Raw genomic sequence first — 23,487 nt, forward strand, 5'->3', positions numbered from 1 at the left:
TCCTCCTTGCTTGAGATGAAAGTTTAGAGGGACGGCCGGGTATTGGTAGATTTGTAGTGGTATGTTACTCCTTCCATTTCAATATGATCGCTTGTACAGTGCTTCTTGGGATGTTTAAAGTTTTGGAATCATTTTGTATCCAAATCCGGCTTTAAATTTCTCCACAACAGTATCACGGACCTGCCTATTGTGTTCCTTGGTCTTCATGATGCTCTCTGTGCTTCAATTAGAACCCTGAGACTATCACAGAGCAGGTGCATTTATACGGAGGCTTGATTACACACAGGTGGATTATATTTATCATCATTAGGCATTTAGGACAACATTGGATCATTCAGAGATCCACAATGAACTTCTGGAGTGAGTTTGCTGCACTGAAAGTAAAGGGGTCGACTAATATTGCACGCCCCACTTTTCAGTTTTTGAATTTCCACAAAAATTTAAAACTATCAATAAATTTCGTTCAACTTCACAATTGTGTTCCACTTGTTGTTGATTCTTCACCAAAAATTTACATTTGGTATCTTTATGTTTGAAGCATGATATGTGGGAAAAGGTTGAAAAGTTCCAGGGAGCGAATACTTTCGCAAGGCACTGTAGTACTGTGCGCCCAATGTGATGTGAACATAGCATGTTTAATTAATCTTAAAGAGCATCTGTCAATAGGATCAACTCTCCTAAGTCATCTATATGGGTTTATAGGTCATAGAAAGTTGAATAAAATGATACCTTGATATCTGAGATCCAATATGTTATTACAGAGAAATCTACATTTTTCTTATTATGTAAATGAGCTGTTAAGAGATCTATGGGCCGGACATATATCTCTTGGAGAATCTGCCTTCTGAGATTATTTTAAATGAAAGGGGGCATCACCAGTGTGACACATGTAGATCAGGAGAGCAGTCAGTCATTACATGTCTCACATTGGTATCTCCCTGTGTCATTTAAAATAAACTTTGGGGCAGATTTTAAAGGAGATCTATGTCCGGCCCATAGATCTTAACAGCTCATTTACATATTAAAAAAGTGGGTTTATCTGAAATAACTTGATATCTATGATCTCATGTTTTATCTTTTTATTTAACTTCCTATGAGCTACATGCCTATATGGATAGTTTAAAGGGAATTTGTCAGCAGGTTTTTGCTATGTAATTTGAGGACAGCATAATGTAGCAACTGAGACACAATTTCAGGGATGTGTCACATATTAGGCTATGTGTTGTTTCCATACAATGAAGGCTTTATCACCAGGAAATTATTCCTGCCTGGACCACAGTGCACACAACCCCTGGATCAGCCACACCCCTTTCTCTGATAAGTAGCTCACTGTCAATAGAAAATGTACATAGAAAGCTGTCGAGTGGATGGGGTTAGCTTCTTGGGCTCTGCTACATGCTCCATCTAAAAACTCTGATTTTGACACAACTGTTGTACCCAATAAACTAAGTGATACATCTTTGGAATAAGGTTCTCTATTCCAAAATTATACTGCTGTCAGATGAGGTAGCAAAAACCTGGTGACAGATTTAGGATGGTTGATCCTACTGACAGATTCCTTTAAATAGAGTCTTCACTTTGACACAAATGAATGCAATTGTGTTTTTAATTATAGGCACCACAAACTGTTTACATAATTAGGGATCCCTTTTACTGATGGTCTAAAATGAATAAGAAGAAACAAAAGAGCACAGTGAGGTAAAAAATACTCTGTTGTAAAAAAAAAAAAACACAGTAATAAGCAAGTGCTAGTCAAAAGATGGAAAAAACAGGGTATTTAGTTGATACGTTTTTTTGCAAAAAAACATATCAACTAAATACCCAGTTTTTTCCATCTTTTGACTAGCACTTGCTTATTACTATGATTTTTTTTACAACAGAGTATTTTTGACCTCACTGTGCTCTTTTGTGTCTTCAAGTTTCTTGGTGGTGTGTGAACAGGTTCCTACAGACTTGTTCAATGTGCAAGTAGCCCATGTGTTTCTGGTTTCTGGTCTAAAATGAATGCTGCATTCACATGAGGAGTGCTGTTGTAAGTCAGATTTGCACCTTTCCCACCTCAACACTACATTGGGATGGATCAGCAATTATGAAGTTGGCGCTGTGCTCATCCTTGTACATTTAACTGCAGGTCTTGGCACATGATTCACAGCTGAACATGCTGGAACCCATGTATAGCGAGGTAGGGGCCTCATTGGCCCTGGTCCATCCTATATCATTGTAGGGACAAGGGAGATCTGCTTCATACTTTCCACAGTGCTCCCTACACAACTTACCCAGCCATTTCAAATACTCAGAAAAGGGTCCCAGAACTTGATAATGGCAGATGAGAGTTAAGCCCACCATACATGGGTAATTTCATGGTTCAACCGATCATTCAGCTGGTAGGTATCTTACCTGGCTCTCTCCTACATAGGAGCGCCCACAATTTATTCAGCTGGTAGGTATCTTACCAGGCTCTCTCATACATAGGAGGGCTCACTATTCATTCGGCAGATAGGTATCTTACCTGGCTCTCTCATACATAGGAGCTGTCAGGATTTGAACCCAGCAAATCCTGTGCACCAGACAGCAGCTCTCCCCTCAGAGCTATTTAACTCGCTGGACAGTTCCGTGCTAAGCCAAATTTTTGTACCTATGTTGCTGCTGATGCCTCCACCCTGATTTTCCTGTTGTTTACCACCCCGCGTTCCTGATTGGCTCATTCTGATTGCACACCCTATTTAAACCTGGGTTTGCTCTCCTTTCCTTGTGTGATGATTGAGCTACCAGCCTCTAATCAAGCTTCCTTCCACCCACTGCTTATTCCTTCAAACGGCATTACTGTTCCTGATATCGACCTCTGGCTTTCCTGACTACAATTGCTGCTTACTCCTTCAAACTACATTGCTGTTCCTGTGCACTGACTCCTTGGCTATCCCTGACTATGCTACCTGCCGGTGCTACCCCTAGTGGTTGCAATATCACTATTCCAAACCAGGTCAGTCCATAACAGGAGCAATCAATATTTATTCAGCTGGTAGGTGTCTTACCTGGCTCTCTCATACATAGGAGTGCTAACTATTTCAAGTGATCCTGTGTTCTTTATTAGAGAACCTCTGCCAGACATCTCTGGCGGCAGCTTATCTCTTAAGAGAATAAAATGATCAGGAGTCTGAAATCGGACATGACAGATCCTTATCTCCCCCAACCAATATCTTCTGGGGACTACCATAAACATTAGACTGTCAGCTGAACCTGCCAATATTGACAGGATCGTCTGACAGTCTAATGCATATTGGGGCATTAACCCCTTAATCCCATATGACGTACTATCCCGTCCAGGTGACCTGGGACTTAATTCCCATGGACGGGATAGTACGTCATATGCGATCGGCCGCGCTCACGGGGGGAGCGCGGCCGATCGCGGCCGGGTGTCAGCTGCCTATCGCAGCTGACATCCGGCACTATGTGCCAGGAGCGGTCACGGACCGCTCCCGGCACATTAACCCCCGGCACACCGCGATCAAAGATGATCGCGGTGTGCCGGCGGTGCAGGGAAGCATCGCGCAGGGAGAGGGCTCCCTGCGGGCTTCCCTGAGACGATCGGTACACGGTGATGTGCTCACCGTGTACCGAGCGTCTTCTCCCTGCAGTCCCCGGATCCAAAATGGCCGCCGGGCTGCATCCGGGTCCTGCAGGGAGCACTTCCGGGTCAGGATCAGGCTGCAGCTGCAGCTCTAATCCTGCCCGGCTGTATGTCAGATCACCGATCTAACAGAGTGCTGTGCACACTGTCAGATCGGTGATCTGTGATGTCCCCCCCTGGGACAAAGTGAAAAAGTAAAAAAAAAAATTTCCACACTTGTAAAAAAAAATAAAAAAAAAATTCCTAAATAAAGCAGAAAAAAAAAATATTATTCCCATAAATACATTTCTTTACATAAAAAAAAAACAAAAAAAACAATAAAAGTACACATATTTAGTATCGCCGCGTCCGTAACGACCCGACCTATAAAACTGGCCCACTAGTTAACCCCTTCAGTGAACACCGTAAGAAAAAAAAAAAAAAAACGAGCCAAAAAACAACGCTTTATTATCATAACGCTGAACAAAAAGTGGAATAACACGCGATCAAAAAGACGGATATAAATAACCATGGTACCTCTGAAAACGTCATCTTGTCCCGCAAAAAACGAGCCGCCATATAGCATCATAACCAAAAAAATAAAAAAGTTATAGTCCTGAGAATAAAGCGATGCCAAAATAATTATTTTTTCTATAAAATAGCTTTTATCGTATAAAAGCGCCAAAACATAAAAAAAATGATATAAATGAGGTATCGCTGTAATCGTACTGACCCGAAGAATAAAACTGCTTCATCAATTTTACCAAACGCGGAACGGTATAAACGCCTCCCCCAAAAGAAATTCATGAATAGCTGGTTTTTGGTCATTCTGCCTCACAAAAAATCGGAATAAAAAGCGATCAAAAACTGTCACATGTCCGAAAATGTAACCGATAAAAACGTCAACTCGTCCCGCAAAAAACAAGACCTCACATGACTCTGTGGACCAAAATATGGAAAAATTATAGGTCTCAAAATGTGGAGACACAAAAACTTTTTTGCTATAAAAAGCGTCTTTTAGTGTGTGACGGCTGCCAATCATAAAAATCCGATATAAAAAACTCGCTATAAAAGTAAATCAAACCCCCCTTCATCACCCCCTTAGTTAGGCTAGGTTCACATTGCGTTAATGGGTTAACGCTAACGGACAGCGTTGCACGGCGAAAATGTCACAATTAACGCCGTGCAACGGGTCCGTTAGCACAACCATTGACAGCAATGTGATTTTCGGGTGTAGCGCATCGCTAGAGCGTGCCATTTTCGGCTCGCGCTAGCAAGGTGCCGTTCTTTTGTGGCGCGCCTCAGACGCTGCTTGCAGCGTCCGCGGCGCGCCCGAGGTCCGATCCCCGATCTTCCAGAGCGGGGACGTTAACGCGACCACTAAACACGACACCTAAAAAGACATTGCGTTAGCGCAATCCGCTAGTGCTAAACGGATTTCCCTAATGCAATGTGAACCTAGCCTTAGGGAAAAATAATAAAATTAAAAAAAATGTATTTATTTCCATTTTCCCATTAGGGTTAGGGTTAGGGCTAGGGTTAGGGCTAGGGTTAGGGTTAGGGTTTGTATTACATTTACGGTTGGGATTAGGGTTGGGATTAGAATTAGGGGTGTGTCAGGGTTAGGTGTGTGGTTAGGGTTACAGTTGGGATTAGGGTTAGGGGTGCGTTTGGATTAGGGTTTCAGTTATAATTGGGGGTTTCCACTGTTTAGACACATCAGGGGCTCTCCAAACGCGACATGGCGTCCGATCTCAATTCCAGCCAATTCTGCATTGAAAAAGTAAAACAGTGCTCCTTCACTTCCGAGCTCTCCCGTGCGCCCAAACAGGGGTTTACCCCAACATATGGGGTATCATCGTACTCGAGACAAATTGGACAACAACTTTTTGGGTCCAAGTTCTCTTGTTATCCTTGGGAAAATAAAAATTTGGGGGGCTAAAAATCATTTTTGTGGGAAAAAAAAGGATTTTTTATTTTCACGGCTCTGCGTTGTAAACTGTAGTGAAACACTTGGGGGTTCAAAGTTTTCACAACACATCTAGATAAGTTCCATGGGAGGTCTAGTTTCAATATGGGGTCACTTGTGGGTGGTTTCTACTGTTTGGGTACATCAGGGGCTCTGCAAATGCAACGTGACGCCTGCAGACCAATCCATCTAAGTCTGCATTCCAAATGGCGCTCCTTCCCTTCCGAGCTCTGCCATGCGCCCAAACAGTGGTTCCCCCCCACATACGGGGTATCAGCGTACTCAGGACAAATTGAACAACAACTTTTGGGGTCCAATTTATTCTGTTACCCTTGTAAAAATACAAAGCTGGGGGCTAAAAAATCATTTTTGTGAAAAAAAAAAAGAATTTTTATTTTCACGGCTCTGCGTTATAAACTGTAGTGAAACACTTAGGGGTTCAAAGTTCTCACAACACATCTAGATAAGTTCCTTGGGAGGTCTAGTTTCTAATATGGGGTCACTTGTGGGGGGTTTGTACTGTTTGGGTACATCAGGGGCTCTGCAAATGCAACGTGACTCCTGCAGACCAATCCATCTAAGTCTGCATTCCAAATGGCGCTCCTTCCCTTCCGAGCTCTGCCATGCGCCCAAACAGTGGTTCCCCCCCACATATGGGGTATCAGCGTACTCAGGACAAATTGGACAACAACTTTTGGGGTCCAATTTATTATGTTACCCTTGTGAAAATACAAAACTGGGGGCTAAAAAATAATTTTTGCGAAAAAAAAAAAAAATTATTTTAACGGCTCTGCGTTATAAACTGTAGTGAAACATTTGGGGGTTCAAAGCTCTCAAAACACATCTAGATAAGTTCCTTATGGGGTCTAGTTTCCAAAATGGTGTCACTTGTGGGGGGTTTTAATGTTTAGGCACATCAGGGGCTCTCCAAACCAACATGGCGTCCTAACTTAATTCCAGTCAATTTTGCATTGAAAAGTCAAATGGCGCTCCTTCCCTTCCGAGCTCTGCTATGCACCCAAAAAGTGGTTTACCCCCACATATGGGGTATCATCGCACTCAGGACAAATTGCACAACAACTTTTGTGGTCTAATTTCTTCTCTTACCCTTGGGAAAATAAAAAATTGGGGGCGAAAAGATCATTTTTGTGAAAAAATAAGATTTTTTATTTTTACGGCTCTGCATTATAAACTTCTGTGAAGCACTTGTTGGGTCAAAGTGCTCACCACACATCTAGATAAGTTCCTTAAGGGGTCTACTTTTCAAAATGGTGTCACTTGTGAGGGGTTCCAATGTTTAGGCACATCAGGGGCTCTCCAAACGCAACATGGCGTCCCATCTCAATTCCAGTCAATTTTGCATTGAAAAGTCAAATGGCGCTCCTTCCCTTCCGAGCTCTGCCATACGCCCAAACAATGGTTTACACCCATATATGGGGTATCAGCGTACTCAGGACAAATTGGCCAACAATTTTTGAGGTCCAATTTCTTCTCTTACTCTTGGGAAAATAAAAAATTGGGGGCGAAAAGATCATTTTTGTGAAAAAATATGATTTTTTATTTTTACGGCTCTGCATTATAAACTTCTGTGAAGCAATTGGTGGGTCAAAGTGGTCACCACACATCTAGATAAGTTCCTTAGGGTGTCTACTTTCCAAAATGGTGTCACTTGTGGGGGGTTTCAATGTTTAGGCACATCAGTGGCTCTCCAAACGCAACATGGCGTCCCATCTCAATTCCTGTCAATTTTGCATTTAAAAGTCAAATGGCGCTCCTTCCCTTCCGAGCTCTGCCATGCGCCCAAACAGTGGTTTACTCCCACATATGGGCTATCAGCGTACTCAGTACAGATTGTACAACAATGTTTGGCATCCATTTTATCCTGTTACCCTTGGTAAAATAAAACAAATTGGAGCTGAAATAAATTTTGTGTGAAAAAAAGTTAAATATTCATTCTTATTTAAACATTCCAAAAATTCCTGTGAAACCCCTGAAGGGTTAATAAACTTCTTGAATGTGGTTTTGAGCACCTTGAGGGGTGCAGTTTTTAGAATGGTCTCACACTTGGGTATTTTCTATCATATAGACCCCTCAAAATGACATCAAATGAGATGTGGTCCCTAAAAAAAAATGGTGTTGTAAAAATGAGAAATTGCTGGTCAACTTTTAACCCTTATAACTCCCTAACAAAAAAAAATTTTGGTTCCAAAATTGTGCTGATGTAAAGTAGACATGTGGGAAATGTTACTTATTAAGTATTTTGCGTGAGATATCTCTGTGATTTAAGGGCATAAAAATTTAAAGTTGGAAAATTGCGAAACTTTCTAAATTTTCGCCAAATTTCCGTTTTTTTCACAAATAAACGCAAGTTATATTGAATAAATGTTACTACTAAAATGAAGTACAATATGTCACGAGAAAACAATGTCAGAATCGCCAAGATCCGTTGAAGCGTTCCAGAGTTATAACCTCATAAAGGGACAGTGGTCAGAATTGTAAAAATTGGCCCGGTCATTAACGTGCAAACCACCCTCGGGGCTTAAGGGGTTAAAGAAATGAGGGCACTACGTGTGCTAAGTACAGTATGTATGTAGACTGAAAAGTCTTTTTTTGGGTGGGGAGATGGATCGCTTTAATAAAAAATGTTTAATAGGAAATATGATCAATTTGTACAAATGTTTAAATAGTCTATAAAAAATAAAGCAACCTCTAAAGACAAAGGAGTGCTTTTACATATTTAAACTATTTAAAAACAGTAAGCTCTATCATAATTGGGCAACAGCTTATAACCTGTAGTCAATATTTGTGCCTGAAATACACGTGCAGCATTCAGGTGATGTAACAGCTGCATAAAGGATATACTCATGGCGCACACCCAGCAATCAGTAACTCCCACGTCGCTGCTTTCTGACACCTGGGATTTTGTAAATTCACACATGTAGAAAAATAATGACTAATGCAATCATTTGTAAATTATGAGCGCTTTTTCATCATTTATGCATCTCATGTGCAGAATATTGGCCCTATTAACCCATTCTGTGTCAACGGTTAGCAAAAGTGTTTATCTGGTTTTCTTACAGCAAAGTTTTTAAAAGTTAAAATTTATTATAATATGCACTGGATAATGGAAATGTATCAATTGATTCTTATGTTTGAAGCTTGTCATATCACTGATAAGATAGCATTAACATAATTCTGATGCAGCCCATGTGTCTATAGCCAAGGAGTCAGTCCCTGCTGTTCTACATGTGAATCTGACCAGAGTAATTGATATGTTTTCCCTGTGTTTACGTAAGTTTCCTTGGGGTTCTCCAGTTTCCTCCTATATGCCAAAAATACAAGTCATTCAAAGCATCGCCACTAAACTTTAAAAAGGCAAAATACACAGTTTGTCAGCCTAAGTATTGTCTCTAATTGCATATCATTATGAAAAAATGAGGCAACCAAGTTGACTAATTGCTATTGTCAGATTTTTACTTTACTTATATCCTATGCATATTGGCAAGAATGTACACACAGAAATCAAAGGTCTTGTGACGGATCATACACGGGAAAGGGTGTGTCATCTTCACTCACCTCTGGCGAGGGGAGAGAATGACCCATCAGGGATCGGCTCTCTGGCACCACCACTTACCCCAGGTCAGTCAGGGAACTGCAACGAGGGCAAACAGTCGCCGGAGAGGCTTCCCTTATACGTACAAGTTATTGAGGCGCTCCCATTGTGGGGGGATATATATCACCAGTCCAGGCTGGTGATATATACAGCTCTGGCAAAATTAAGAGACCACTGCAAAATTTTAAATTTGTCTGATTTTTTTTTCTCTTTATAGGTATATTTTTGAGTAAAATGTAAGTTGTTCTTATATTCTATAAACTACTGACCACATGTCTCCAAAGTTCCAAGCAATAAATTTTGTATTTATTTTCTGAAAATGAGAAATGGTCAAAATAACAAAAAAAAAACAGTGCTTACAGATCTCAAATAATGCAAAAAAAAAAAACAAGTTTGAAATCATTTAGAAACAACAATACTAATGGTTTTACCTCAGGAAGATTTCATAAAACAATATTTTGTGGAATAACCATGATTTTTAATCACAGCTTTCATGCATATTGGCATGCTTTCCACCAGTTTTTCACACTGCTTTTGGGTGACCTTATGCACCACATCAAATCCCTATCATGGCCAGCCCAGTCTCCAGACCTGAACCCCATTGAAAACCTCTGGAATGCAATCAAGAGGAAGATAGATAGTCACAAGCTATCAAAGAAGAACTGCTTAAATGTTTGTACCAGGAGTGGCATAAGGTCACCTAAAAGCAGTGTGAAAGACTGGTGGAAAGCAGGCCAAGACGCTGTGATTAAAAATCATGGTTATTCCACAAAATATTGATTTCTGAACTCTTCCTGAGTTAAAACATTAGCATTGATGTTTCTAAATGACTATGAACTTGTTGTTTTTTTTTCATTATTTGAGGTTTGCAAGCAATGCAATTTTTAGTTATTTTGACCATTTCTCATTTTCAGAAGATATATACAAAATGTATTGCTTGGAACCTTGGAGACATGTTGTCAGTGGTTTATAGAATAAAAGAACAATTTAAATTTTACTCAAAAATATACTTATTAAGAGAAAAATCTGAAAAACTGAAAATTTTGCAGTGGTCTCTTAATTTTTCCCAGAGCTGTATGTAAATCTCCACGCCATCACTGTCACAGTTCCTCACTAACACAGAACGGTATGCTGCCACCAGTTCCTCATTAGATATAAGCCCCGTCCGACAACAGGCTTATATCGGGTCAGAAACCAACCCCGGGTAGCACATAATAACCAACTGAGCGTAAAGACGTGGGGATTCGTGAATGGAGATAAGAGCAGCCCAAGTTTAATTTTATATTTAATCGCCGAAAGGCGCACTAAGAAGATAAAAAAAAGGGAAGAAGCCAGCACTGCTTATGGTCAGAACGCAATAACTGATGTGCAATTGCACATAAATTCTAACTGTATTTCAAATATGAGACATTTAGCAAACAATTGATCAATTCTTTGAGCTACCCCGCCACTTCACGGCATTCTCATAATGGGGCAGTCCTAATCTACGTATTTTATTTACATTGTGCCATTATGGCCTCCTGAATGTATAAAGAGTATATTAAAAAAAAAAAAAAAAAGACCACATTACATGCGAACTGTACCTGGAGCATTTTCAGAATCACTCCCTTGGTGCCAGGAAAGGCAAGCGCAGGTAAAGGCCGATCAGGTCCAGTGCGGACATTTCAGATCTGGCTTCCACACTGCCAAACCCGCACCAAAGATGAAGTGTGAGACAGGCTGAGACACAGGTGCACAATCAACTGCAGCCATCTCCACGCCATCACTGTCACAGTTCCTCACTAACACAGAATGGTATGCTGCCACCAGTTCCTCATTAGATATAAGCCCCGTCCGACAACAGGCTTATATCGGGTCAGAAACCAACACTGGGTAGCACATAATAACCAACTGAGCATAAAGACGTGGGGATTTGTGAATGGAGATAAGAGCAGCCCAAGTTTAATTTTATATTTAATCGCCGAAAGGCGCACTAGGAAGATACAGGTATATACAAGAACAAATATACAAATATACAGTCAGGAGTGTAGTACAAGGGTAGGATACAGATAGATTATCGTGTTATGTAGCATGTGACCACAGGGATGCGCAGATGAATCACAGGTCCAAATCATTGTTACATAATTCTCTGGCCGCATCAGCTAATGGGCCTCCTGCCAGTAGAAAAAAAACAAAACCCAAAATGAGGAGATGCCTATTATCATCTAGGGTGCTCCCTCCCACACACTGCACCAACCCCTGGGCTGTGCAGCCTCTCTCTCCCATATCTGAGAGCATGGTTTTCTGGCCAGAACTGTGGATTCCCATAACTTTCTGCCTAACACCCTAAATGGGACGGCGCCACTGGGTCCTGCTGGATTTTATCTGTGCAGGGAGAACAAATATGGCTACTGTATTTAATGCCTGGTAGCTATGCTTTATAACTCAATAACGCAGAGTTCTAGAGGTGGCTGCATGGTATGGGCTTGTGGGCAAAGGAATGCAGATTCCGATTATATACTCGGCTAGATTCAATATCTCAGAGCCTTGTGCTGTTGAGACTGGGATCTGCGGTGCCAATATGTCTGCATGTCAGCCTGAGTCCAACAAAGGAAGCCAGTTGGCTGGTAACTGCACAAGAGTTCACACCCCTTTGATAATTGCTGGACTTGGTGCTGGGGGACACAGGGTCTATGCCTTTTGGCCCCCCTGGAGAGAGTTTCAAAGGCCTATTTTCTTGAGATAATTTTAAAAAAAGGCATTGGTCTTCCCTATTCAAAGAAGTGCCTTCGCTGGATAATGAGGTCCCATTGTTTGATGTGTATTTGACTTCCCTTGGCCTGGGGGGAATGCCAAAGGTGGGAGCTGAGTTTGGAGCACGTATTTTTGGGCCAAACTGTATCTGTTTAGGAATTCCATCAGATATCAAAATTATATCAATTAGATATCATTTTCCCATATCTCACAGGTCTCAATAGAAAAACTAAGAATACACCCTACTCCACAGCAAGATCCATTAAATAGGCTACACCCTTACCTTTTACAGATACATCAATGCTTAAAAATGAATCAGAGGGATGACTAATCATGCTACATCGAGCTCCCCCATCAGTGAAAAGCTTAAAAATAGCCATAGCCAATTAACCAGATATGTGATGTAGCATTGATTGAATATTCAAGTAATGCGTGAATGTGTTGGGACTGTTAAGGAAGGGCTGCCAGAATGACTATTTAAGCCAAATACAGGCGATCGGTGGGTGCACCCTTGGCTTAGCCAAACCTTTCAGTGCACCTTCCGACCCACTTGTTTTCCATCTATCTCAGCCCTCCTCTGCTCTTTAAATCTTGAGCTGTCAATTAAAGAAGGGGGAGAGTGGTGATAGAGGGAAAACAAATAGGTGGAAAGATGCACTTATATGTTTGGCCACACCAAGGGTGAACCGATCGCCTATACTTGGTATGAACAGTTATTCTGAGTCCTAGATGATGTTTATATGCCCTAATAGGGTTCTGGCTGTAGTTGTTGCCCAAAGACAACCCCTTTACTCCTCAAGGACTGATCCGATGGTGGTAATCCGAAATGCAAATTAATTTTAGAATATATTTTAATGAAAATGTCCCTCTTTCCCTAACACTAACTAAATGCTGTTCTTTTTTTTTCTCTACTTCCTTTTTCATGATGCTTTATTTGAGAATCCCTGTGCATGATGAGATACTCAAATGAAGCATCAATAAAGGGGGTAGAGGCTGCCCCTCCCTGAATCCGGGACCTCCGTACAGGGGCAGGTTTAGTCCCTGCTCTATCACTGTGCTTTGTGCACAAGGAAAGTGCATTCTCTCACCGGCTCAGATCAGTAGTAATGAGCCAGCAACAGAGCGCATTGTCAGTGGGCATCGTAAGACAAATACCTGGCTTGCAGAGACACTGCGCTTTCCCTGCAAGTCTTAGAAAATAGTGTAGATTATGGCATTAAATAGATAAGCATTTATGATGAAAATTACTTTGCATTCTGGATCACCGCTTTAAGCTTGGCTTTAATATAAAAAAATTGTTACTTCTTCAGACTCACAGCATTCTGTTACTTTTTGATTTTCACATCTACGCAGCTTATCGGAGTCTTGTGTTTAAGAATTTTTGAGGAGTAAAATTAATGTCTAACTATGATTTTTATTACCCTAGAGAGATTATATTGCACTCCTGGTAAAGAGATGAGGTGCACAACCTACAAGCGAACAGGAGTATACTCTCATATATAAGTGTACGTAAAAATGAAGCCCTGAGTCTAGAAGTAGTATCAAAAAAAGTGAAACATTTTTATTAGACAAGGCTCATTGTGGATACAGGGAATGGCTAAAAAGCCTGAATACACAAAAACATGACGAGAAAACAAGGAAAAACCATATAAAAACAAAAACAAAAAACAACAACTACCTGTGGAGGAACACCCCTAGAGATATTGGTGCTACGAGTGGGCATAGAGTGACTAGAAATGGCATCCCACCATTAAAGGACAAGTGTAAAGGGAGCCCATATAAGCCACTATTACAGCCCCTATGCTAGATATAATCACACTCGTGCAGCCAGCATCACCGTGACTTACCCATGTGGGAAGGGGGAACCTCGACAGGCAGCAGAAAGGGCCCCAACGCGCGTTTCGCGAAGTTGGCTTCCTCAGGGGACCATAAAAAGCATCCATCAGTGCCCGGCCATATATACATGCTGGATGGCAACCTAAACTAATCGCAAGAGCCGCGCCAGGTGCGGCGCGTGCGCAGTGCCGCCCACGGCGTCCGACGCCACATCCGGCCATCCAGACCTCGGCGCGGGTCAAGGAAAACATTTCCTGTGACGTCTGCTGCCTGTCGAGGTTCCCCCTTCCCACATGGGTAAGTCACGGTGATGCTGGCTGCACGAGTGTGATTATATCTAGCATAGGGGCTGTAATAGTGGCTTATATGGGCTCCCTTTACACTTGTCCTTTAATGGTGGGATGCCATTTCTAGTCACTCTATGCCCACTCGTAGCACCAATATCTCTAGGGGTGTTCCTCCACAGGTAGTTGTTGTTTTTTGTTTTTGTTTTTATGTGGTTTTTCCTTGTTTTCTCGTCATGTTTTTGTGTATTCAGGCTTTTTAGCCATTCCCTGTATCCACAATGAGCCTTGTCTAATAAAAATGTTTCACTTTTTTTGATACTACTTCTAGACTCAGGGCTTCATTTTTACGTACACTTATATATGAGAGTATACTCCTGTTCGCTTGTAGGTTGTGCATATTTTGTGGAGTCGCGGCTGCGCTCTCATTTTGGTCCCGTCTCTATAGGACCATATACTCTCTATGTATATCCAGTATGTCAGTTCTTGTTAAACTCTTAAAGAGATGAGGTGCCCTAGTGGGGTTTAAACCCGTAATTAAAACAAATGAGGAACTTGGTACTCGAGCTGCAGTGAATGAAACAAAATTTTATTGGCAATCCTTATAGTTAATGTTTCGGTCCTGAAATTGGACCTTTTATCAGAACTGATTTCTGTATGTTGTATACTTATAATCCACTATGTGCAACGCTATAGAAAATGCAACATGGATTTTTTTTTATATTATGGGAATTTATGAAAAATTCCAATTCTGCCATAGTTGTTAAACCTTTTTTTTATATATATCATTTATCATTTAATCATGTGGATTATTCGCAGAGATGTAACTCCAGTTGTTAATTCTGGATAGCAGCTGTCCAAAATATCTATCTGCTTGCAAGGAGTGGGGAACCTCAGGGTATTTGTGGCCCTCGATGACCTTTAATCCGGTCGCCGGGCAGATTCCCATGGACCACAGTGCTTGGGCCGGCCGTTGTATTATGAAGACCGCCAGACCATTAATTTCCTCTTACTCTGTCAGCACACACACGCAGTGTTCACTACTGAACACTGAAGGGCATGCAATGAAAGATTCTGTCTTGACACCAGTGCCAGAGTCAGAATGTACTTTGCAGGCAGAGTTAGTTCACAATTTGTACGGCCCCCGAAGGACAGTATAAATATCCAAATGGCCCTTGGCCTAAAAAAGATTCTCCACCCTTGCTCTAACAGGTGATCATGGGAGCACAGTTTCTATGACATCTATATGCCTTAATAGGGAAAATAGCATGCTTATACCCTAATGCTCCAACAAGCAGGGTTACCAACTGGTCAGGAATTCCAAGACAGTCCATAAAAATAGGGCACATTTGGGCCCCATCTGTAAAAAAAATGTAAGGCATCCGTGATTTTTTTTTAAGCTGAAGAGATCTAAACAGATTATTTTGACTGTAATTATTGTCATTTTATAGTTTATGGTGAATGCAGTTTATGTCTTCATATCAGAATTATGGTTCTTATCACTTATAATCATAAGGATTTATTATGGTTTTCCAATGTGTCGGTAAAAAGTGTTGTCTGCCTGTGATTTTTTAAGGTGTCCAGAAAAAATAAAAAGCCAAGTTGGCAACCCTGCCAACAAGATAAGAAATAACAAATCATTTAATGAATGTAAGTCCTAAATTTCCTCTGCTTGTATGTTTGAAATAAAATAATGTTAATATTTCATGAACACAAAAGGAAGAATGTCCATGCAATTTTGTAGACTTAGAAATACTTTTGGCTGCATTTAAAAGGACCCAGGCACTACATTAATGTGGTGTTTTAGACATTCATTAAGGAACTGGTAATGTAAAATATGCCATGGAGTAACTATGCGAACCAACAGGAAATCACTGGCTTACTTCAAAGAGAAAATACAGTATGCAAATGAAAGACAGATGTAAAAAGTGGGTTCCCTTAAAGGCTAGCATATTGGATGCAGTGTAATCACATGTATGTTGCATTGTGTGCATGGCTTCAGTTACACTTTTCACTATTCTTGAAATCTATTCAGACAGTCTACAGTGAGATAATCCATTCCACACTCCCGGTGCCTTTTGATTACTCGAGAACTCTGATCACTATGAGAGCACTACTAATTATAACAGATGTTGGAGTAGTAGTTGCGCTACTGTTTGAATGTAATAACTAACGCAAACCCTTGTCTGCACAGGCCAATAGGTGTCTAGGATGTTCAAACGGGTTATAATAACTTTCACATGTCACTCATTAAATTTAAAGAGCAAGAATTTCATGGAAGGGGCATTTCTTATTTTTGCCACCTGATATTTGTTAGCGCTGTTTAACTTTTCTAACCTTATCCTTTGCACATGCTCTTGGAACAGTTGCTAATTTGCCCATTTAGCAGTCTTCAAATAGTGTCTTAAATTTTACACTATATGGCCAAACGTAATAAACATTGACCTCCTAGGAGATCAGGGCTAAGACATCAGCGTCTTCAACAAGGGGTCAGTTTTTATTTTATTTTGTCAGATTTTATTCAAGGAGCTTTTTAAACGTTTTTGGTGAGTATAACCAACAAATCATATCTTGAGTTTTGTGATCCTGCACTATATATTTTATTAACCACATAGATTAGATCTAAATCTTTCATTGTATGAAGATTCGAGTTACTGGTGACATCTGAGGTGGGTGCCTGGGCCATACATCTGTGGTGACCATGGTTGAGTGTGCAGAACTTGGCTCATTTAACAATGAACATTGTCTTCTCTGGTTTATGAAGCGTGTGTAAGTCAATATAATTACGGGTTGGACTGGACCTAAGTGCCAAAGAGCTACTTATCTATTTATGATGTTCTGGATCTGAGAAATTGGGACTTTTCCTGTTATCCATTGCAGCTTCACTTGGGTTTTCGGACTGAAGTGATGTCATATCTGTTTGTGTATATTAAATTTTTTGTGTGGTGGTTTCTTGCCACCACAATAGTTGTGGAAATTTTACACTGCAATTTAGCTTTTTGTGAACATATCCTCATACCATAACTGTTATTGTGCCTTTGATACGTCTAAAGCTGGCCGAGAATTACTGAGTGACCTATGAGAAAGCCACCGACTGAGACGTCGGCCGGTGGCTTATTTCAGGGAGAACAATGTAATCAGCAGTCCAAAATTGGACATAGATGACTGACATCCCTGCAGACCATCAGTCAGCCAACACCTCCATACACATAAAACCGTTGGCCAAATCTGACGATATCAAGGGAATAGAACAACATTAGTCGAATTTGTATGGCAACCAGCTTAACATCACTGCCTTACTCTATAAGATACAATACAAAAGCAGTTCTACATAATGTAATTTACAAATGATCCTCACTAAGTATTGACTATAGGCTTAGAGAAAAGCATTCCAAAAGTTTGGCAGCTAAGAGACATTGCCACTATTAAAATCTTTTAATATAAATAGAAAGTAGAATCCCCTTTACTTATCATTAAATTCTACATCTGCTGAAATTCTGCATAATGCAATTTCATGTGCATAAAATCAATTAGAAATGCTCTGTAATAGAACCGTACATCACTATGCAGACACAGAGGCACATGAAAGACAAAGACGGTGTCTGCTGGAATCAAGTTCAGGGATTTATTCCATTGAGCATGTGATAAGAAAAACCTTCAAACTTTAATAAATCACAAACTGCTAAATTATAGGAAAACTGAGAAGATCTTATTACTTTCTGTCTCCCAGACAGACAGGGAACTTGATATGAAAGGATAAAGCAATGAATACATTTTTTACATGGTAATTATTGTATATAATATGCTTTTTCATTCTCGTCTCTAAAGGGATTGTCCAGTACTTTTAACCTGATGGTATTATGGACTGATCTGAGTTGAAGTAGTGATATTGCAACCACTACGGGCAGAACCAGCAGGTAGCGGTAGTAAAGGAATCGCCAGAGATCAGTAACGAAGCAGCAGTGTAGTTTTTTGGATAAGCAGGAATCATAGTCAGGAGATAGCGAGAGGTTGGTACACGGTAGCAGCAATGGAATGTTGAGGATAAGCAGCAGGTGGAAGGAAGCTAGACTCAAGGCTGAGAGCTTAGTGCTCTCCCAAGGAAGGAAGTGCAGTGCCAGGTTTAAGTAGGGTGTTCAATCAAGAAATCACAGGCTTGAGCCAATCAGGAATTTGGGGTGGAGGCAATCAGAAACTAAGGGTGGAGACTATCATGAACAACACCGGTACTAATATCTAATTTAGCAAAGAACTGTCCAGCAAGCTCTGGTGCACAAGAGCTGTTGGGTTCGAGTCTTGACAGATGGCCTATGGTTAGAATAGGTCATCAATATCAGATTGGTGGGGGTGCGACACCTAGCACCCCAGTTGATCAGCAGTTCCCGATGCTGGCAGCAACCGGAAGTGACAGTGGACTATGGCCACTGCACAGGAGAAGGATTAACACCTCTACCTACCTCCATATCTCTTCTTTTAATTTGCCAGTCTGGCGCAATGTCACATGGGCATCAGGCCACAGCGATGATACTGTGCTAGGCTTACACAAAAGAAGAGTCCCCTATGTTGGCAGGTTAGAGACGGTACTTCTGCTCCCTTGCAGCGGCCATAGGCCACTGTCGTGGTTGATGGAATGGCATGTGAAAATTGATTCACACAAACTCTACTCCCTACGATATGGCCCAAAGTGTCAAATCAGGTGGACTAGATCAGTGGCTAAGGGGTTAATAGAGCATTCCTTTGTAGACAATAGCAGTTAAAAAGGTTCCTAAACACATCTCTGGAGGTCTATGCTAGATATCCTATGTGCATATTTTATTACATCTATTCTTTATATATTGATACATTATGCAAAGTAAACAAATTGCTAGGGTTTGGCGGAATGCACCAAATATATATTTATAGAGTAATAGGTGCGTTCGCAACACGGGGTCCATCGTGCAGGAGTAAAACCCGCTGCTAGTAACTGACTGTACTATATGGCGGTATAAGTGAACTCTGTTACTTCACAGAGTCACTAAAGACAAGAGAACGCTGTGCCCTGTTAACCTGACAGAGGAACACAGCTACCAAATAGAGGAAACAGTGGTCATGCAGTCAGAATAGCACACGCAAAACTCCTCACCGGAGGTGCTGGTATTCTAGGGGCTTATTTCAGCTGGGCCCTGAATCCACTCACACAAAACTCCTCACCGGAGGTGCCGGTATTCTACGGGCTTATTTCAGCCGAACCCTGAAACCACATACATATTACAACACTGGCGCAGAACACATAACTTAGTTGATACTAGTGCATGGCCGTGCGGCTATGCAAACCTTTTATATCTGCAGCAACTACAGGACCTTCCTAGAGGACCAATGGGAGCTGCTACAGTACCTGAGCCACTTCAGGACCTTCCTAGAGGACCAATAGGAGCTGCTGTAGTACCTGAGCATGTGACCCCCGACCTCCAATGAGAGGACTTACCCTGGGCATGCTCAGAAGGGGAAAAGCAGGACTGTTCGCAGCTGACCAGTACTGGCTACAATGGCGGAGCCTGGAAAGTCAGCAGTAACCATCCGCACCCTATCAGGCTGAGCCAGACGCTGGGACCGACATCTCTGCTGAGCAGGCTCCACTGTGGCTGGAGAAGAAAGGGAGACCGCAGCGGAGATGGTTTGAGATATACCCTGTGCAGAAGCGGGAACTCGACCCCTAACACAAATTACCTTTTTGTAGCTATTCCTTTATTACAGAATCAGTAACTCTCTGTACTGATGTTTCTGCAAGATTTTTGCACAAGGCTGGACTGCTTTGACAACTTAAGACAAGGAATAAAGAAAGATGCCTTCCAGAAGAAAACTAAAACTGCTGTCAACAAAAGGTTACTTATTTTTCTTTCTTGACAAAAAGTTAAGTGCTCGACCTGGATGAACTCTTTTTTTCTCTAGGGTTTCATTTTACAACCAAAACTGTTTTTTAACATCAACATTTAAAGGGTCTCATATGTCAGAACTATTTCTGTGAAAAAAGCGATCATGATGCCCATTGCGACCAATTTAGGCTACACGTGGCTTTTAGTCCTTTTGCATATAGCTCCTTTATTGTTTGCTGCTTTAGATGGTTCAGTTTATATATTTGGAGTCTCATGCAGCACATCAGTCCTCATTTGAGAGCTATTTTACAAGTCATACAGTATTGATCACAATAAATAATTAATTTTTTGTGTCCATCCAACTGAAATAATTTCACCTATTACGGTACCTTTCGAAACAGATGGGGATCACAGTTGCCAGAATCCAACTGATTTGAGTTCCATAAAATTATTTGCTTTTTTTTTTTAATGGGGGAACAGTTATTTATTTTTTTTAAATCTTAAATTAAATTATAACTTCAAAGATTTTAGATATTACCGGATTAAGCAGCGAAATTATTCCATATACAAAACTGAGCATTTCTTGAAACTGCATCATGTAAGTATACAAAGGCCGATTCATCAAAACTTTTATTGATGTAAAACGCTTTGAAATGACGCATAATTTTTGCACAACTCAAGGCTGCGCCAAAATTATGCAACTTTTGGTGTTCTCATACCATTTTTTCCCAGCTCCAACAAAGTAGAAGAAGCAGGTGTGGGACGGAACCGTGGTGACAGCTGCTCGTCAAATTCATGACCAAATCTTACTCCAGGAGAGACTGGAGTTGGATTTGTGACAAGGCGCACACAGAGCTGCATGCCTCTTCATGAATCAGAAGCATCTGAATCCAGTACATTTCTTCATCAAGACAGGTGTTAAATTTCCACTATAGTGTGTGATAGTGGAGGAAGTAAGAAGAAGTTGTGAAGTTACCAAATTGTTATTACTAAAGTAAAGCCGGGTCACACAAGCGTATATTCTCTTATGCCAAAGAATCGTCTAGATTATGCTAATGATATTCGGCTTAAACTCTGTCAGCATTTAAGCTGAGTATCATTTTACTGTGGTCCGATTCTCTCGCAAAAGTTGCAGCCACAGGTGTGGAGAAGACTGAGAACTTAATTTTTCCATTGTCTGAGTACGTGGTTGTCCAACTGTACTCGGATGAAATTCGAGTGCATTCCGATGTTTCACACAAACTGATAGACTTGAATGGGTGAGCGTGATCCGAATTTCGGAGCCACTGAATCGGCATGAGAAAAAAACAGCAGTCTAGTATAACATTGGGCCGAGTGCTATCCAATAAAACATCGGATAACACTCGTTCGATGAATACGCTGTAAGGCTTCAAAGGGTAAGTGATTTTTGCGTCCCTTGCCAGTCTTTGAGCTTTCACTTTCAGCAGGGACGGGCAAGTGATTACTGCAGCCAATTAGAGGTGAGTGGATCGTTTAAAATTAAAATATGCCAGTTTAGCCAAATTTTTCCCCAAAATTCTATTCAAAGTCCAAATGGTGTCAGCATATCTGGCTAGGTGTAAACAAATGGTAGCCAAGGCTAACTAATGGCTTATTGCACTGAAGTTTAGACTTTTTGTAGTTTACTTATAATTGTCAAAGATGATCTCTTTTTGCTTACTTATTATCATTATTAATTATTGTTTCTGTATTCTTTTTATTTATTTTATTGCAACAATTACTTTTTTTTTAACAATGCACACACTTTTAGATGTAAGCAGTTATGTTTAAAATTCTGGATTATGGAGATTTCTCTTTTGGTTGTTCAAAAAATGGTTTATTTTCACAGGAAGCAAACCTTCTGTGAAACACAAGGCTTAGGCAGCATGGTGGCTCAGTGGATAGCATTGCAGCTCTGGGGTCCTGAGTTCAAATCCCACCAATGACAACATCAACAAGTAGTTTGTATGTTCTCCCCGTGTTTGCTTGAGTTTATTCTGGGTTTTTCGGTTTCATCCCACACCATAAAGACATACTGATAAGGAATCTAGATTGTGAGCGACAGTGGCAATAATGTCTGTAAAGCGCTGTGGAATTAATGGTACTATATACAGTTAGGTCCATATATATTTGGACAGAGACAACATTTTTCTAATTTTATTTAGAGACATTACCACAATGAATTTTAAACAAAACAATTCAGATGCAGTTGAAGTTCAGACTTTCAGCTTTAATTTAAGGGTATCCACATTAAAATTGGATGAAGGGTTTAGGAGTTTCAGCTCCTTAACATGTGCCACCCTGTTTTTAAAGGGACCAAAAGTAATTGGACAGATTCAATAATTTTAAATAAAATGTTCATTTTTAGTACTTGGTTGAAAACCCTTTGTTGGCAATGACTGCCTGAAGTCTTGAACTCATGGACATCACCAGACGCCGTGTTTCCTCCTTTTTGATGCTCTGCCAGGCCTTCACTGCAGTGGTTTTCAGTTGCTGTTTGTTTTTGGGCCTTTCTGTCTGAAGTTTAGTCTTTAACAAGTGAAATGCATGCTCAATTGGGTTGAGATCAGGTGACTGACTTGGCCATTCAAGAATATTCCACTTCTTTGCTTTAATAAACTCCTGGGTTGCTTTGGCTTTATGTTTTGGGTCATTGTCCATCTGTAGTATGAAATGAGGACCAATCAGTTTGGCTGCATTTGGCTGGATCTGAGCACACAGTATGTCTCTGAATACCTCAGAATTCATTCGGCTGCTTCTGTCCTGTGTCACATTATTATTATTATTATTATTATACATTTTTATAGCGCCATTTATTCCATGGCGCTTTACATGTGAATACGGGGCAAATATAGACAAATACATTAAACATGAGCAGATAACAAGGCACACGAGTACATAAGGAGGGAGGACCCTGCCCGCGAGGGCTCACAGTCTGCAGGGGGATCATCAATAAACACTAGTGACCCAGTGCCACTGGCAGTCATGCATGCCCAAGCCATTACACTGCCTCCGCCGTGTTTTACAGATGATGTGGTATGCTTTGGATCATGAGCTGTACCACGCCTTTGCCATACTTTTCTCTTTCCATCATTCTGGTAGAGGTTGATCTTGGTTTCATCTGTCCAAAGAAAGTTCTTCCAGAACTTTGCTGGCTTTTTTAGATGGTTTTTAGCATAGTCAAGTCTAGCCTTTTTATTCTTGAGTCTTGTGAGTGGCTTGCACCGTGCAGTGAACCCTCTGTATTTACTTTCATGCAGTCTTCTCTTTATGGTAGATTAGAATATTGATACGCCTACCTCCTGGAGAGTGTTGTTCACTTGGTTGGCTGTTGTGAAGGGGTTTCTCTTGACCATGGAGATTATTCTGTGATCATCCACCACTGTTGTCTTCCGTAGGCGCCCAGGTCTTTTGCATTGATGAGTTCACCAGTGCTTTCTTTCTTTCTCAGGATGTACCAAATTGTAGATTTTGCCACTCCTAATATTGTAGCAGTTTCTCGGATGGGTTTTTTCTGTTTTCGCAGCTTAAGGATGGCTTGTTTCACCTGCATGGAGAGCTCCTTTGACCGCATGTTTACTTCACAGCAAAAT

This window comes from Ranitomeya imitator, chromosome 6, assembly GCF_032444005.1.
Source record: "Ranitomeya imitator isolate aRanImi1 chromosome 6, aRanImi1.pri, whole genome shotgun sequence".
Taxonomy (NCBI): domain Eukaryota; kingdom Metazoa; phylum Chordata; class Amphibia; order Anura; family Dendrobatidae; genus Ranitomeya; species Ranitomeya imitator.